At 42.1% G+C, this 15,686-nt stretch overlaps 1 protein-coding gene across 1 annotated transcript in view; it reads left to right on the forward strand.

The window, feature by feature from the left end:
* SLC9A9 (solute carrier family 9 member A9) overlaps nt 1-15,686 on the forward strand; it is a 258,450-nt gene that overhangs the window by 81,808 nt on the left and 160,956 nt on the right. The gene's annotated exons all lie outside the window — the stretch shown is intronic.

Consider the following 15,686-nt stretch of genomic DNA (forward strand, 5'->3'; position numbering starts at 1 on the left):
AAATATCTGGAGTGTGTAAACTGGTAAGGAAAATAATATGTAGAGGCTGCTGCAAAAGTCTTGGTCATGTTCTTGAATACATGATATTATCCAGCTGCTGTTTGTGTGACATACTGAATTTCAGTTCAGCACTGCCAAAGATCCAGGGTTTATGGCTGCCCTTGAAACCTTGGTATTGTGTAGCATTCCTTTCTTCAACAGAATTGCAAGATTTTTGCAACAACGTTGGTATTTCTGATGTATTGCTTTGCTGGAGATACTTTCGCTCCTTCCAAACGTTTAGCATGTGGGACAGTACTGCATATTGTCATATGAAAATAATACATTTTTAGTGACCCTGGATTGTACTTTCTATGTTTTTTTTACTACTAGTTGAAGTACATCCATTCACCTTGCAATCATGAGAGCTGAGCTGGCTTTGGATGGAATATCACAAGATTTATCCAAAGTGACTACTCTTTTTATTTTAATCAGCACAGGAGTAACATTTATCTTTGAAATGTTATATCTGGATTTCATAATCAACCTGCCCTTCAGGAGCCCACTTGTTTGCACTAATCCAGGTTCTACTTATCATTAACTTGAGAATGAGGTCACAGAATCTAAGATTCTATCTATACCTGATATGCAGCCAGGTGTGTCTTTTTCCTAACAGAGAGACAGAGAGAGAAAGCTTTAGGATACAGAGAGCGTTTTAGGAGACTGTACATTTAACCGAAGGAATGCTAGGTGTAGGGGCAAGCCTTTCTCATCAGCTCACCAATACAGTGTTCCTTTGCTTCCCCTCAGAACCTCCCAGAGCTGATTTTAGTTTTGCCAAAGTGTGTCCAGAAAGATACAAACAACTATATGTCACATCTAGTTTGGGTCTAACTCATCAACACCACCCACTGAGATTAACAACAAGAGACATAAAACCTTGCCTTTTCTTGTTTTCTTTGCTTATAAAAATGTGAAATGGTTTTACCTCTTCACAGCAATTTCAAAGTTTGCTCCTGCACTTAATATATCCACTAACCAGGGACATTACTAGAAGATGACCCACAGGTTACCAAAGCCCACGTCTTTTGTGCTAGGCCACAGATCTTCTGCCCCTTCCCTCTTTTTTGAAAACTTTTTTTTTTTTTACTTTGCATACAGTTTGACTGGCTATAGTACAAAGTGCAGTGTCACCTGTACACATATATTAGCATATGCAAATTTGTGTCATGGACTTGTGTCCAGAGTCTTTTACGTATTTAGCAACATACACACACACCCTGCCACTAATAATAATAGGGAATTGTCCATACTGCACACAGATGTCTAGAACAATACTATTAACAGGAAAAGCACATTGATGAAGCTCTGTTACAGTAGGGCATGTGTTAAGCTGTAAGGAAGACACTACTTTCCTTTCCATCAGTAGTAGACGGATAGGAAGCATCTGTAATAGCATCACTAAGAGGTTGCACTATCCCAATACAGTGGTACCTCAGGTTACATACGCTTCAGGTTACAGACTCCGCTAACCCAGAAATAGTGCTTCAGGTTAAGAACTTTGCTTCAGGATGAGAACAGAAATTGTGCTCCGGCAGCGCGGCGGCAGCAGGAGGCCCCATTAGCTAAAGTGGTGCTTCAGGTTAAGAACAGTTTCAGGTTAAGTACGGACCTCCGGAACAAATTAAGTACTTAACCTGAGGTACCACTGTATTGCTTTTTTTAATCTGTGAATTTTCACACCTCTCCAGTTTTATTAACAGGAACGTCACACCCAAGGGTGCTTCCAGACTGTTGCTGTTTTGACATGGCAGTTATTCACCTTCTGGCAAATTCAGGCCTTGCAGTTAAAGCAGATTGAGAGATCTTGCACAAGAAACTCACCTTCCCCAACTATTGACCTTTGTGTGATGTGGAAAGTGACAGGCAAAATCATTGGAAAGTGAAGGATAACACTTGCTTTGATGTGCCCAGCCTCTCATCAAATGAATTGGGATGACTGCTCATTAAATAGCCAATGTCATCTCACTTTCCCTCAAATGAATCAGGATGAATGCTCGATAAACATGATACCTAGACGCACTCAAAGTCTCAGGAACTACTCAACTTTCTTTCTGTTTTGCGGTACTCCTGTTCATTCTTGCATTTCAAGCCAAATGACAACAAACTGACAAGGATTCAAAGGAGACCTTCAAATAGGTACAGAGAAAGCCATTGCAAGAAAGACTGAGGAGCTCATTATGCTTGCTCTCAGTAAAGTCAGTTGCTATTCTTCTACAGTGTGTTGATCCTAAATACACTTAGACAGGATGAAGAGAAGAGAGGGGTGACATATTGATATGCTATAAATATTTCAAAAGATCTCAGAACAATTAACTATATCCATTCTTTCTAAATATAAAAAATCCACAGTGGAATCAACTACCTAGGGAAGATGTGGATTTTGGAAATGCGGAAGAGGGTAAGAAGTAGCCTCCCACAAATGTTTTAGATGGAAGGAAGACCTGTCTCAGGAAAATGTACATGATAATATAATCTCTGGGGTCCCTTCCATTTGCATGAGTCTGTGAATCAAACATATAAGGTATGTTTCATAAGAAAGAATAAGCAAGCCCAGCATCTCACATTATCCATGCCCTAGCCTTGCATATGAGTTAGTCTCTAGGTTAGGCCTGCACAACTGAAGCTTCATGGGCCAACTGTGTTCCCATCCCTGTTTACAGACACTGGTAGCAATTACTAATGACTTCTTAGTGTGTTCCTTTACCACCTGCTTTGGGGAACATATAATGCCTGCCCAACACAATCCAAATGGGGAATGGGAAGGGATGGGAAGAGAACACCTGTTTCTCTTATGTCTATAAGAAATATTGAAGAATGCAATTGACATTATTGGACAGATACATAGGTAACTAATGCAGATTCCTAAGTACCAGTATAATATGTGCATGGCCAGATGCGCCATTCACTGCTGTGACTGTAGCTGCTGGGAGAGGTCAGCAGCACAAATAGTGTGTTACAGTAATACAGATGTGAGGCTACCAATTCATGGACCTCAGTCTATGCCAGTTCAGGAATTGGTGCATCTGTCATTCCAAACTGTCAGGGAACTGACATCGGAGCCAGAGGCGGAGGCAAGGCTCCCAAGCGATGCTGGAGAAGGGCCAAGCAGGGAGAGAGGCAGCTCATCAGCTGGGGAAGGAAATGAGCATAACACCAGGGATAAAGGGGGGCAGATGGGAGAATCGGCAAGGGGGCTCCAGGACTCCTCGCCAGAGACCAGCGAGGAGAGCATGGGTCCTCCGCTACCCACACCCTCTCTGCGCAGAAGACTTCCGCGCAGAGAGAGTAGGAGGAGACTTGGAGTCAAACAGCTTTTATGCTGAAAAAGGTTTAAGAAACGCCCACTGACGGATTCTGCTAGCGACTGAGGCAGTCACGATGCTGGAGGCTGTTCAGTCAGAAAGGGTTAACCAGGTAACCTAGCCAGGAGTGGCGGCAAATTACGCACGAGCAATCCCTAAATCCATTACACAACCAAAATTGGTAATTAGCACTCCATGCCATAATTGTCACTTGGAACTCTCATGACAATGATCAATCTACCATTTCTCCCCAGACTATGTACCTGGTCCTTCAGAAGGAGTGCAGCCCTATCCAGAACAGCTAAGCATCTCAATTCGTTGATTTGGAAACCACTCCCTCATTGCCATTATCAAATATAAGCAATAGCATACATTTTTGTGATATGCAAACTAAACCGGTGTATTTCATTTGCCGGTTTTATTTTTCTCAGAAGCTTTGAGGGACAATATTGTATTAGGTTTATGGTTGTTTCATTTGTTATGCTTCAGCCATTTTAATTAGATTGTTACCGGATACCTTATATTCACTCCTAATCTGTCATTACACAATTGCTTAGGATATCGAACCTTCTGAATACATCAGATTATATATCTAAATAACATGTAAATGCATAGCCCTGTGTTGCTGGTTCGCTTGCCTGTTAAACCCGAATGGATTTCAGAGAGTTCTGTCATAGAGTTTGCCCTCAGGGATGTATGAAACTGTAACTTAGCTCAAATCATCTGGGAATGCCTGCAGTTGTCATGTCCTATCAAATCATACCAGTGCACAGGTATTTCCATCCACTTATCCACAAATAGATTGATAACACTGAAAAATATGAATTTGCTAGCTCAAAATTAGGAGCACTGCTTTGCGAGGCTTGCAAATCACTTCCAAAAGTCAATTATTTAGCACAAGTGACCGTGTTGACATCAAAGATGCCTCATTTCAGAGATTTCTACTGGGAACACTTCAGAACTAAAGTACACACTGCTTTATCTCAGATTGTTTGGGGAGAAGATCTCCACCCCCTCTCATTTTCCTCTCCTGTTTTTAAGTCTTTCCAGATTTTGTTTTGCTTTTCCAAATAACCTTTCTCCAGTGAATATGGCAGCTTTTCCAAGAGCAAGATAATTGTGTGTGGAGTTTAATTCTGTTTAGCATTGTTCACACAGGTCCACAGGACCTTGAAGTGTTCTTCAGTCATGTTTAATTAGTCCTCTCCAGTGAGCTCTTTACCAAAGACCTGCTTCTGGAAGTAAATACTCATAAAGGTTTGCCAGTCTTCTTGAATGAATACACTAGCACAGGTACAGAGCAAGCTTTCTGTTACGATTCATTCTTCTCCCACCAATGGCAATCCTCTCTGAAGTGCAGTGTTCAAAATTAGCATAAATGATGCTACACTTGTCTGTGAACTTAGGAGTGCTTGAATTCCACAAACATTCTTTCTTTTCAATATTCTGAAAAGTATGCCCCCGTGACATTTTACTTGGAGTCAGGATGTGGGGGGAGCTTTATATCAAAACAAGGAGAAACACGTATTATATTGTCATCTTGAGTTGATTAGATGAGGCGCATCTCTAATAGCAAGAGGCGGGATGTTCAAGTGTTCAAAGCTTGTTTCATCCATGATCTTCGACTTCAAACTCGTAAGTGGGGCCCACTTCACCTCCATCCTCTGAATCTATCCAGAATTCTGCTGTCGGAGGCAACCCCTCTTGTTGCTCTGATCTCCCCCCCCCCCACACACACACACACAAAATAGTGTCATTGTCACACATATGACATTTTCATTCTGAATCTCAGTTTAAGCAGCTCATCAGCAAGCAAGTCCTGTGAAGGAGTTTATCTTTCACATTGTTCTACAGATCACCCACTAGCACAGTCGAAAAGAAAGAGGGGCCAGGGAAATGTTCAGTATGAGCTCTTGCTGGGCACAGTGGGAAAGATTGTGGATAGTTGAAGGTGTCATAAATAAAATATTTTCAGCTTCACCAACTGGTTATACAGTCTAGATCTCCTTTGTTGCAGTGGGTGGCATGCAACAAGTAGTGCAAAAATTTCGACTATACTGTGGCACTTCCTTTCCCTTTCTCTGCATGCCCACCTGCTCACCCACCAAGTCTACTCTGGAGGGTTTAGGAGAAACCAGCAACTGGTTTAGAGGGGAAGATAGTGGCGTACAGGAAGAGGACTACAGTGGTACCTTGGGTTACATACGCTTCAGGTTACATACGCTTCAGGTTGCAGACTCCGCTAACCCAGAAATAGTGCTTCAGATTAAGAACTTTGCTTCAGGATGAGAACAGAAATTGTGCTCCAGGGGCGTGGCAGCAGCAGGAGGCCCCATTAGCTAAAGTGGTGCTTCAGGTTAAGAACAGTTTCAGGTTAAGTACGGACCTCCAGAACGAATTAAGTACTTAACTTGAGGTACCACTGTAATGGAAAGGCTTAGTAAGATAGTGTATATTATTTCTATTCTTCCCGAGTAATGTCAAGTGATTGTTACTGCATTATTATGATAACAATGATGCTGATGATGTTGATGAAGGTCATAGAACTTCTGTGCATGGATTCATGTTGTTTTGCAGTTTTTGGTCTGGATACTTTAGGTTTACAGGTATGTCATTTGTGTGTTCCTGAACTGATCAGAATCCAGAATGAAGAGATAACAATGTTTTCATTCCTTTCAAGTACAAAGCTAAGGAATGAGCTTCCTAGGAATGTTTTTCTGGTTTTCCATTTAAAAGCAGGTATTGAAGAAAACACATTGAAAGGAAATAAACATCAGATTAGGGATCTGCCTTTGTACTTCATTGAAATCATAAGCCTAAAAAATAGTCAGAAGCCTGCCTGTGTGTTATCTGCATGGTGATCATTAGCGCTGCATGGCTTAAAGACCAAAGGTTAAATTGAAAACTTTCATTGCAAGCCTAGGAGATTTACTTTCCAAATGACACATAGCAAGACCTTCGACTCCTAATAATCTAGGGTGAATTAAAGTCAAAATACTGTTTTCGTGCCTAGAATGCTTAAAAATCAACAGTAGATGGAATAGAAGTTTGTGAGTTTTACAAAATTGAAGAAAACCCATGGTTTCACAAGTCACAGACAAAACTGAAACCTGGTTACCCCAAGTACAGTGTTCTAATTCTTGCAAGTTTGTGCCCCAACATCCTATATCCCTGGCATCAGTTCTTTAAGGAACAGTTCAAACCCAAGCTCTGTCAGGATGGATGGAGTTTGGAAGAGGCACATCTCTGGCTGAACCTGGGCTATGCCAGCTCTAATCCTTCATCTTGGCTCAGCCAGAGATACATTGGCATAAGTCTTGGCATAAGTCCTCCATGCCAGCTCAGACAGGGCTCAGCTGAAGCCATCTGAGCCAAGGCTGGGAGAAGTCACCAAATAGGGATGTCCTGGGGGTAGAAGAGAGCAGGGGCAGACATAAATCAATTGCAAACCCCTTTCAGTTTAGTCACCTGATCTAGCAACCCAGTGAAACATACACTGACAAGAAATCTGGTGTGAGTCAAACTCTATTCCAAAGGCTGGCAGTAGTTCTGCTCCTGAATGGAATTTGGAATAGGGGTAAGTTGTACCCACATAATTACCCCAGAGTAAATTACACAGGCTTCCTATAGTTTTCATTGCTCTGCCTGTAACATATCTTTAGGTACCAGTCATAAACATTCCTCTTCACCCAAGCCTTTGGCTAATTAAACAATCTATGGCCTTTCAAAATGTGTGCGGGGAGGGGGTATTTTATTTGATAAATAAAAAGAAAATAAAAGGAGCTTGAAAACTTTCCTCACTGCTTTGATTTTTGATTTGAAGTTTGGATCAGAATATCCAGTCGCATTATACAGAGGCCAAATCAGGGATTTGTTGTGTCATCACTGCTAGAAATGAGAAGACAATCCACATCTGGATTTATGTGGTGCTCTTGCGATAGCAGCTGCTTTTCATGTCTTCACTTTGACACTTAAAAAATGAATTGCCATGGCAACAGCTGCAACCATTTATTATAGAACAGTAGAAGTGGAACTAACATTTGTGAAGGCAACGAGGCTATCAGAATAATATATTGTACAGACAATGCTGGTTATTTTGAATGCAATACTCCTGTGTTGTTTTCAAAGTGGACAAACAGTTAAAAAAATTAAATGTAGGCGACTGAATCTAGGGTGGGTTAATAGTTTTACACAGTAGGTAAAACTGCACTCCAGAATGAGTGTGCCCAAAGACTAGTTGTCAGTTGTTGTTTTTTACTTTTAAGTATGTGTTTGTGTGTACGAGAGTTAAGGAAATATGTGTTGCTTTATTTTTTAAAAAATAACACTTGTCATTTTTTTCTTTTCTTCATGGCACAATTACATGCTTAGCAACAAAATAGACACCTATCCACGTGACACTGGCAAAAAAACTCCACCCATATACTATGCAAAGAATGAAAGTTCAATGTCTCTCTCCCGCCCTTCCCCTCCCCTTTCTCCTCTCTCCCCCCTCCCCTCCCTTTTCCCTTCAACCTCACATTGCCTACAACAAAAAATGTCTCAAACTTACAGTAATTGATTTGCATGAAGAATTCTATGATTTAAAAACAGAGACACTGAATGTACTTTTGTTACTTATGGAAACTCTTTCCGTAATTTTTTTTAAAAAAATATATGAGCACCCCCTTCTGTGATTCTTGTCAAATGTACAAAACAGGGGTGGAGTGAAGCTGCCATTTTAAGAAGAGAAGCAGTGAATGGAGGCGATGTTAATCCCTCGCATCCACTGGGTTTTTTGCCCTCTGTACTCCTCCTTCTGCCACGTTCTCCCATCTTTTCCAAAACAAAAACAAAACCCCAAAAAACCACAGTACAGAACTCCCAGCATGTCACAGCCAAATTGGAAGAGTTTGGTATCAAATGTATTTATTTCTTAAAATTGATTTCATACCAAGTAGGTATTGGGATAACAAGCATCATTCTCTAGGCAATATTGCTGCAGCCCTGCTTTGAAGTGGCTTTTAGTTTGTCCATTATTCATGCAGACTTTATTTTGCTGATGTAATTTATATTGTACTTGCTTATGAACATACAGACACAATCTGACAGACAGATAAAATTCTGTTTCAGAGATTCAAATGGCTCAAGAATCTCTAGTAGGAAAAGGTGCTCTCTAGTCTTTGATTTCGTTTTTAACACTGGAGTGTTAATCTTTTTATTTCTTTTTTTAAAAAACTTTTGGAAAGTGAAGAACGTAATCTGTTAATATATATGCTTCACCCCCCAAGGACAAATATCGTCTTCATTTTATTAATATCCAGAAGCTCCAACTTTTCCTGCAGGCAGGATTCTCAGGGAAAGCTATGTCTGGCATATAGCATTTCTTGCGGGTGGAAAAGGATTTCTCCCCTACTTCTCTTAAGGCTACAAAGCCCTCAAAAGAAAGTTTAGACTTAAATGCTTCATTCTTCACTCACTAAATTCTGAACATGCTTTCTGCTATAAACTTTGGTATTCATTCCAGGTTTGGTAAATTACTTTGTGCTATGGACAGTTTTCTACTGAATGCTAAAGAATTGGGGGGGGGGGGAGATAAGTTGCTCTGCTGTAGACTATTTGGGGAAATTTGCATGAAGAATGTATTTCGTACATGATGGAACAGAGCAGCTTGAATTGGATTGAATTCACAGAAATATTTTCCTTTTCTCCTGTTTCATGATAGATTTTCAATTTTAGATTAGAAGAGTGTGCAGGAACATAGCTCCATTTCACCTCTTATATTGTGAAGTGCATGTGATGGCCTATTCCTGTGTACTGAGACCTGAGCTGCAAGATCCATAGGTAGCCCTGTTCTTGCTTAAATTACCTCCCACCAGGCTAGGGTGGCCATGTGTCCCACTTCACAGACCTCTGTGTGAAGGCATCCTCTGTTGAAGGGCTGCTGTTCCCAGTCTGGTTTAAGAACCATCAGAATGGTTGCCTACCAACAGTTAGTACATCTGGCCAGCAGACAAAGCAACCCTACAGGCAGTGCTGGATTTATGTATATGCTAACAAGCTATAGCTTCAGGCCCCACTCTCTTGGGCGACCCCCCAAAATTAAAGGGGGAAAAAACACTGGATGTACATTTCCAAAATATAAGATAAAAAGCAAATAAAATAAAACCTACATACAGCAACAGTGTTTTGTGTTGTGTAGGCTCCTATCTGTTATGTGCAAATGGCTTTAGATACCTGTTGTTGTTGTTGTTGTTGTTGTTTACTTGTTTAGTCGTGTCCAACTCTTTGTGACCCCATGGTCCAGAGCACGCCAGGCACTCCTGTCTTCCACTGCCTCCCGCAGTTTGGTCAAACTCATGTTCGTAGCTTCGAGAACACTGTCCAACCATCTCGTCCTCTGTCGTCCCCTTCTCCTTGTGCCCTCAATCTTTCCCAACATCAGGGTCTTTTCCAGGGAGTCTTCTCTTCTCATGAGGTGGCCAAAGTATTGGAGCCTCAGCTTCACGATCTGTCCTTCCAGTGAGCACTCAGGGCTGATTTCCTTAAAAATGGATAGGTTTGATGTGGTGAAGGGGCTTGAATAACTCAGAGAAGCTATGAGCTATGCCGTGCAGGGCCACCCAAGATAGACAGGTCATAGTGGAGAGTTTTGACCAAACGTGATCCACATGGAGCAGGAACCGGCAAGCCACTCCAGTATCCCTGCCAAGAAAACTCCATGGACAAAGACAACAGGTACCTATTAGGTCCATAAATTACCATATAGCATATATTCAACAAACAAAAACAGCAACAATTTGTTGTTGACAAAGGACAGCTGGACATATAAAGGGCCCCATTCCCTTCAGTAGCTTAGGGCCTCATCAAACCTAAATCCAACCCTGCCCACAGGACACCTAACAGGTCCCCCCCACTATCCATCTATCCACTATGGTGAGTTTTTCTTTTAATATCTATTTAAATTGTGGCAATTATTTCCAAACGTGTGTCTATAAACATAGATCAGCGTATGCAAATTTTATACCAATATATTTCATTATTTTGGTGATGTATAAGTGCCCATCCCACAATAGGCAGGGGGTGTCAAAATGCTGCCATAAAAAACCCCAACTAAGATCTTGTCACTACTTGACTTGAGATATTAAGGCAGCCTTTGCTAACTTGGTGCCCTCCAGGTAATATAAACCACAATTCCTATCATCCCCAGTCAGCCCATGTGCCAGGTTGGCAAAGGCTGAATTAAGGCCATACAGTGCACCAGAGCAAAAGATTCAGAGAGTAAGAGTGGTTGGCAATTGCTCCAAGTTACATACCTTACCTGGGCCAGTAGAGTGTTCATTACTCATCCTGGTGTTGTGATGCAGTAACAATCTATCTCTGTAAACACGGGTTTGTGGGTACAGAATCTCTCTTTAAAAAGCTTCATTCCTCCTTCTGTTCAAGTTTCAGTGCATTTCCCTTGTCCACTTACAAAATGTAGGCCATGTGATACAGAACAGAAATCAATCTTGATTGCTCTCCTATTCAAATGCTGCATACATAAATTTAAACTGACAACATGAAAATATCCTGGGTAAACATCTACAAAGCACGTGAAGAGGGTTTTATCTCTTCACATGATCAATGAACACTGGTGGTTTACATATTTCCAAACCTGTCAGAACTTAACTACCTGGAGTGAATCATACCTGTAAACCCAGCATCTCAGGAAGGGCCTCTAGAAATTGTGGCTTTGGGACTCAAACTTTGCTTAACTGCTATGCGTAAACTCAAGTCATGGGACTGCCAACCACCATGTATTGAATTGCTTTGGGCATTCAGTGGCAACTGTGGCTTTTTGAGCGATTGTATTGGGCTGTGTCATCACTGGCTGGCCCTCAGCATGATGTTGCTGCTGGGCCTCAGCCCATCCCATCAACTGTTGCTGCTAGTTGCTACCCCCACCCTACCACTATCAGAGTGCTCCAGCCACAGCCACCAGAGCCCCACATGGCACTGCTGCTTACTGCCAATTACTCACTTTAGGGCACTGTGGCACTCTGATCCTGCTCGCAGGCCTCTCATAGACATCTGGTGGGCCACTGTGTGAACAGGATGCTAGACTAGATGGGCCTTTGGCCTGATCCACCTGGGCTTTTCTTATGTTCTTGCCTCCTTCTCCCAAAGTGTTTTACCTGTGGTGCTACTTATTATGGGAGCTGAGCCAATGCTTTGCTCTGTTCCACAGTGGAGGGCCACCATGTAAGATTCCCAAACATGCAATGCCTGGCATCAACAGCCTTGCGCCTTGTAAAATCTACCACCCAGCAGCTCTGATGGTGGCAAGTACACCAGGTAGGGCGCCAGTGGTTGCAAGGCAAGTGATGGACAAGTGATGGGAGCTACTGAACTCCTCGACCTTTCAGTTCCAAAAATGTATATTCTTAAGAGAATGATGTTCATGAGAGATCAGAGGTATTGTGCCAAATAGAAGCTTTGTACCTACTGTGTGGCAGAATGTCAGATTAAATAGGTGTGTGTTTTTAAGTTTTATTTCTGGTTAAAATTTTCTAAAAATTTTGGAATCACAGAAGTGTAGAGTTGGAAGGGACCTCAAGGGTCATCTAGTCCAGGCATCCCCAGCTGTTTTGGGACTACAACTCCCATCATCCCTGACCACTGGTCCTGTTAGCTAGGGATGATGGGAGTTGCAGTTCCAAAACAGCTGGAGGACTGAGTTTGGGGTTGCCTGATCTAGTCCAACCCCCTGCAATGCCAGAATATGCAGTCAAGTGTCTTAGTGTGCTGTCTTATGCTAGCCTTTCTACTCCCCCCCCCAAAAAAGCACCCTACCCTCCTTTGCTTAGGAAAAGAAAGGGTGAAAGGCATAAAATAAATATATCAAAACTGTTAGTCAGCTGCCACCTATAGAAATGGGCTGTTTTCCAAGGAGAAATGAGTATATTGTGTTTCAGTGTCAGTGAATAAGGTTAAGGATAGGTTGGATATTGTGTTCAGAGGAGTTATGTTCCTGCTTTTAGTACAGTACTCTGCCAAGGAAAGATTTCCCACCTAGGTGTTCCAATTGCCATGCTATAAAACAGTGTTCTTCACTTTGCAAATAGCCGAGCAATAAAGCATGCCATGCAGAGCATCATGAGCTGAAGGAAAGCATTTGCTGCTTCTGTCCCAGAGGGTTAACACTGAACAGCATCGTAGACCTGCCATGGTAAGGCTTCACTTTCTCATGTTGAGCATTGATCCTCTTCGATGCCAGCCAGCCCGTCATTGTTCAAAACAGTCTTGTTGCGTTGCTGCTAGGTGATGTCATTTAGCAGAAAGGGGGAAATGCCAATCATGTTCTGCAGTTTGGTAAGCAGAATCAGGATGGGTGACATCTGGCTTGACAGCAGAATGTAAGAAAAGGATCTAGAGTGCTCAGTAAGCAGCAAGCCGGATACGAGGATTGAGGAGGCTAAACCAGTCAAGGAAATTCTAAGCTGTATCAAGAGAAGTATTGCAGCCAGCTCACAACATGTAGTGGTACAGACCTCACCTGGAGTACTATGCCAAGTTCTTGGTTCTACAGTTTAAGAAGGATATAAACAAAGAGGAATGTGTTCTGTGGAAGGTGAGCCATTTTAAATAAAGATGGCAGACCAAACCATTCCAAACTGCACTGTTTTGGAAACCTCTGAAGATATATTTATTGGTTTGTGTTTCTCTTTTTGGAAATCTACCAAAGAATAAGATAAAATTGGGATTAAGGGGTTTTCTCAGGACAGTGGATGGCATGTGTGCTGTGTCCCGTTGGTGGCACCTGCCCTTCTTCTGATAGGAAATGTTCCTTGGATGCGGGGAATGGGGGGCTGAGGATGGTCAGTTACGGGAGAATGAGAAATGTTTGGACGATGAAGAAGAGTTTGGATTTGATATCCCGCCTTTCACTCCCCTTTAAGGAGTCTCAAAGCAGCTAACAATCTCCTTTCCCTTCCTCCCCACAACAAACACTCTGTGAGGTGAGTGGGGCTGAGAGACTTCAGAGAAGTGTGACTAGCCCAAGGTCACCCAGCAGCTGCATGTGGAGGAGCGGGGACACGAACCCGGTTCACCAGATTACAAGTCTACTGCTCTTAACCGCTGCACCACACTGGCTCTCATGTTCCTATCTTCATCTGAGGAATGTTGGAGGGTATACATGAACTGGCAGCAGTTCTCCAGGAGTTCAGGCAAGGGTCTTTCCCAGTCTTACTTGGAGACCAGGGACCTTCTGCAGACAAAACAGATACTTGCCACTAAGAAACAAACTCTTCCCCTTAAAGTGCTCACGGTTTCATTATTCCAAATACTTATTTGTACCTGCCCAGAGCATCATGACTCCATACTGTATGAAAGGCAAGGGGGGCGGGGTCTTTCTGCTTCCATATTTATAACATATATGTTTCAATGATCTGCTCAGGTCCAGCCCAGATTCAGGCCTCATTTAAACTTGAACAAATCAGCCCATGTGCAACTCGTAATATTCTAGTAACTCTACGTTTCTGAGCTCCACAGAGCCTCTTTGAATGCAGTAATCCTGGAATTACGGACACGGCAGAATTTGTGGTCGACTCTTTCACTTAGTTTTATGAATTAGTAACACAAATGTGCCTTTCTCCAGTCGTACTGCAGCTGATAATGAGCAAGGCTTATGCAGCATCCCCAAGCGCAGCAAATGCCGTGGTAGATCCTTTTAGCCTTATCTTTATCGTTTCCATTTCATTATGGTACAAGGGATTTGAGGCAGTGAATTTCAGGGAGGCTTATTGCCGTTCTCGGGTGGCTGCTGACACACAGCTTTCGGCACTATGCTTCACAATGCACTCAAGGTGCCATAATCTGCCTGATAGGCCCCTCTTGTCATGTCTTCTTGTTTAATTAGCATCAACTGATAAAGTGGGTTTGTTTCAGTTCACAAGCAGCAATGTCGCTCCTTTTGAAAATTGTAAGGGCAGTTTAGGCTTTTATTTTTCTCCTTGTGGGTTGTTTTATGTTTAAGAAAATGATAATAATTTGTTGGGGCTGGTGTGCAGTTGGCAAAAAAAAAAAAAAAAAATCCCCTTGACAAAGGAAACGGTAGCAACTGCCTATATAGGCACAAAATGTAGAAACTGAAGCTTTTTGCTACATCTCCACACCAGGAAACTTCACCTGCTAAATGTTGTGGGGAAAACAGGATTCCCATTGGGGGGAAAGAGTTAGTAAACCCCAGACTCATATTATATTACCTTGCACTCCTTGAATTGATATCTTTCATGAAATGTAAATGTACAGAGGTATTACAAGTTGTTCAATATTTTCTCTAAAGGTCTGCAAATTCACAGACAAGGCAGTAAAAAAATAGCAACAATCATTCATTCATTACTGGTTGCAGCAGAAGCAAAGAGGCAAGATGAAAGAGAAAGTAAACTCACAATTCACAATGGCTACCCAGCTACCCTTTCACAGATACACTAACCATTTAGTAGCTCCCCCCCCCCCCACAGTCCAGTGGGTGTTAATTAAGGACTGTTGATTATTCCAACATAGGGAATCCTGGGCCAAGCAGGATTTCCACATGTATCAAGCTCTAAAGGCTTTATTTATAAATTCATTCAATTTATATTCCACCCTTCTTCCCAAAGGAAGATTTTTCCTTCAGAACTATGCTGTTGAGATGAAGAAAGCTTGAGGGGAACTTGGAGTGAACTTTTATGTTACAGGACTGTGAGCTCGGTTTATGTCCTAGGAGGAAATTCCTGACCATGTGTTCAGAGGTAACATGTTCCTTAATTCTGAGGCATTCAGCCCTCTCTAGGCTCTGATGAATTTTTTTTTATAAAAATTAAAAAAAAACAGTGTCAGTCCTGCAAGTCTGAAGTAGGGCTGTAAGAAGGCATCGTTTTCCATTCTGCCCTATATTCAGTGCAAGCAGCACTGTTTCGGTTCTACCACAATCCGACTTTCACCCAGAATTATGTTATTCATCTTGTTGTGGTGAAATTACACAAATTACATCGGCATTACATTATTCCACCTCATTCGTTTCTGTAGAAATGCCAAGGACTGGACTTGAGATCTTTTGCGTACAAAATGAGTGCTCTACCACTCAGCTGCAGACCTTCTCCTAAAATGAATTTTTTAAAAACTCTTTAGTTGGGCATGCCAGCCACCCTATCACCTGGCACCTGCTTGCTCACATTGGCTGTGAATGACCCCCTCCACACAGAACAACAACAGCACCCCAACAACATAGTTATTTTCAGAACTCAAATCTGTATTATGGTGGCATTTTGTGAGAGCCACTACAGCTGTTTTTGTGGTACTTAGGTACTTAAAGATGCAAAGGTACTTCAGATGAAG

The sequence above is a fragment of the Podarcis muralis genome, chromosome 6 (genome assembly GCF_964188315.1).
Source record: "Podarcis muralis chromosome 6, rPodMur119.hap1.1, whole genome shotgun sequence".
Lineage (NCBI taxonomy): Eukaryota > Metazoa > Chordata > Lepidosauria > Squamata > Lacertidae > Podarcis > Podarcis muralis.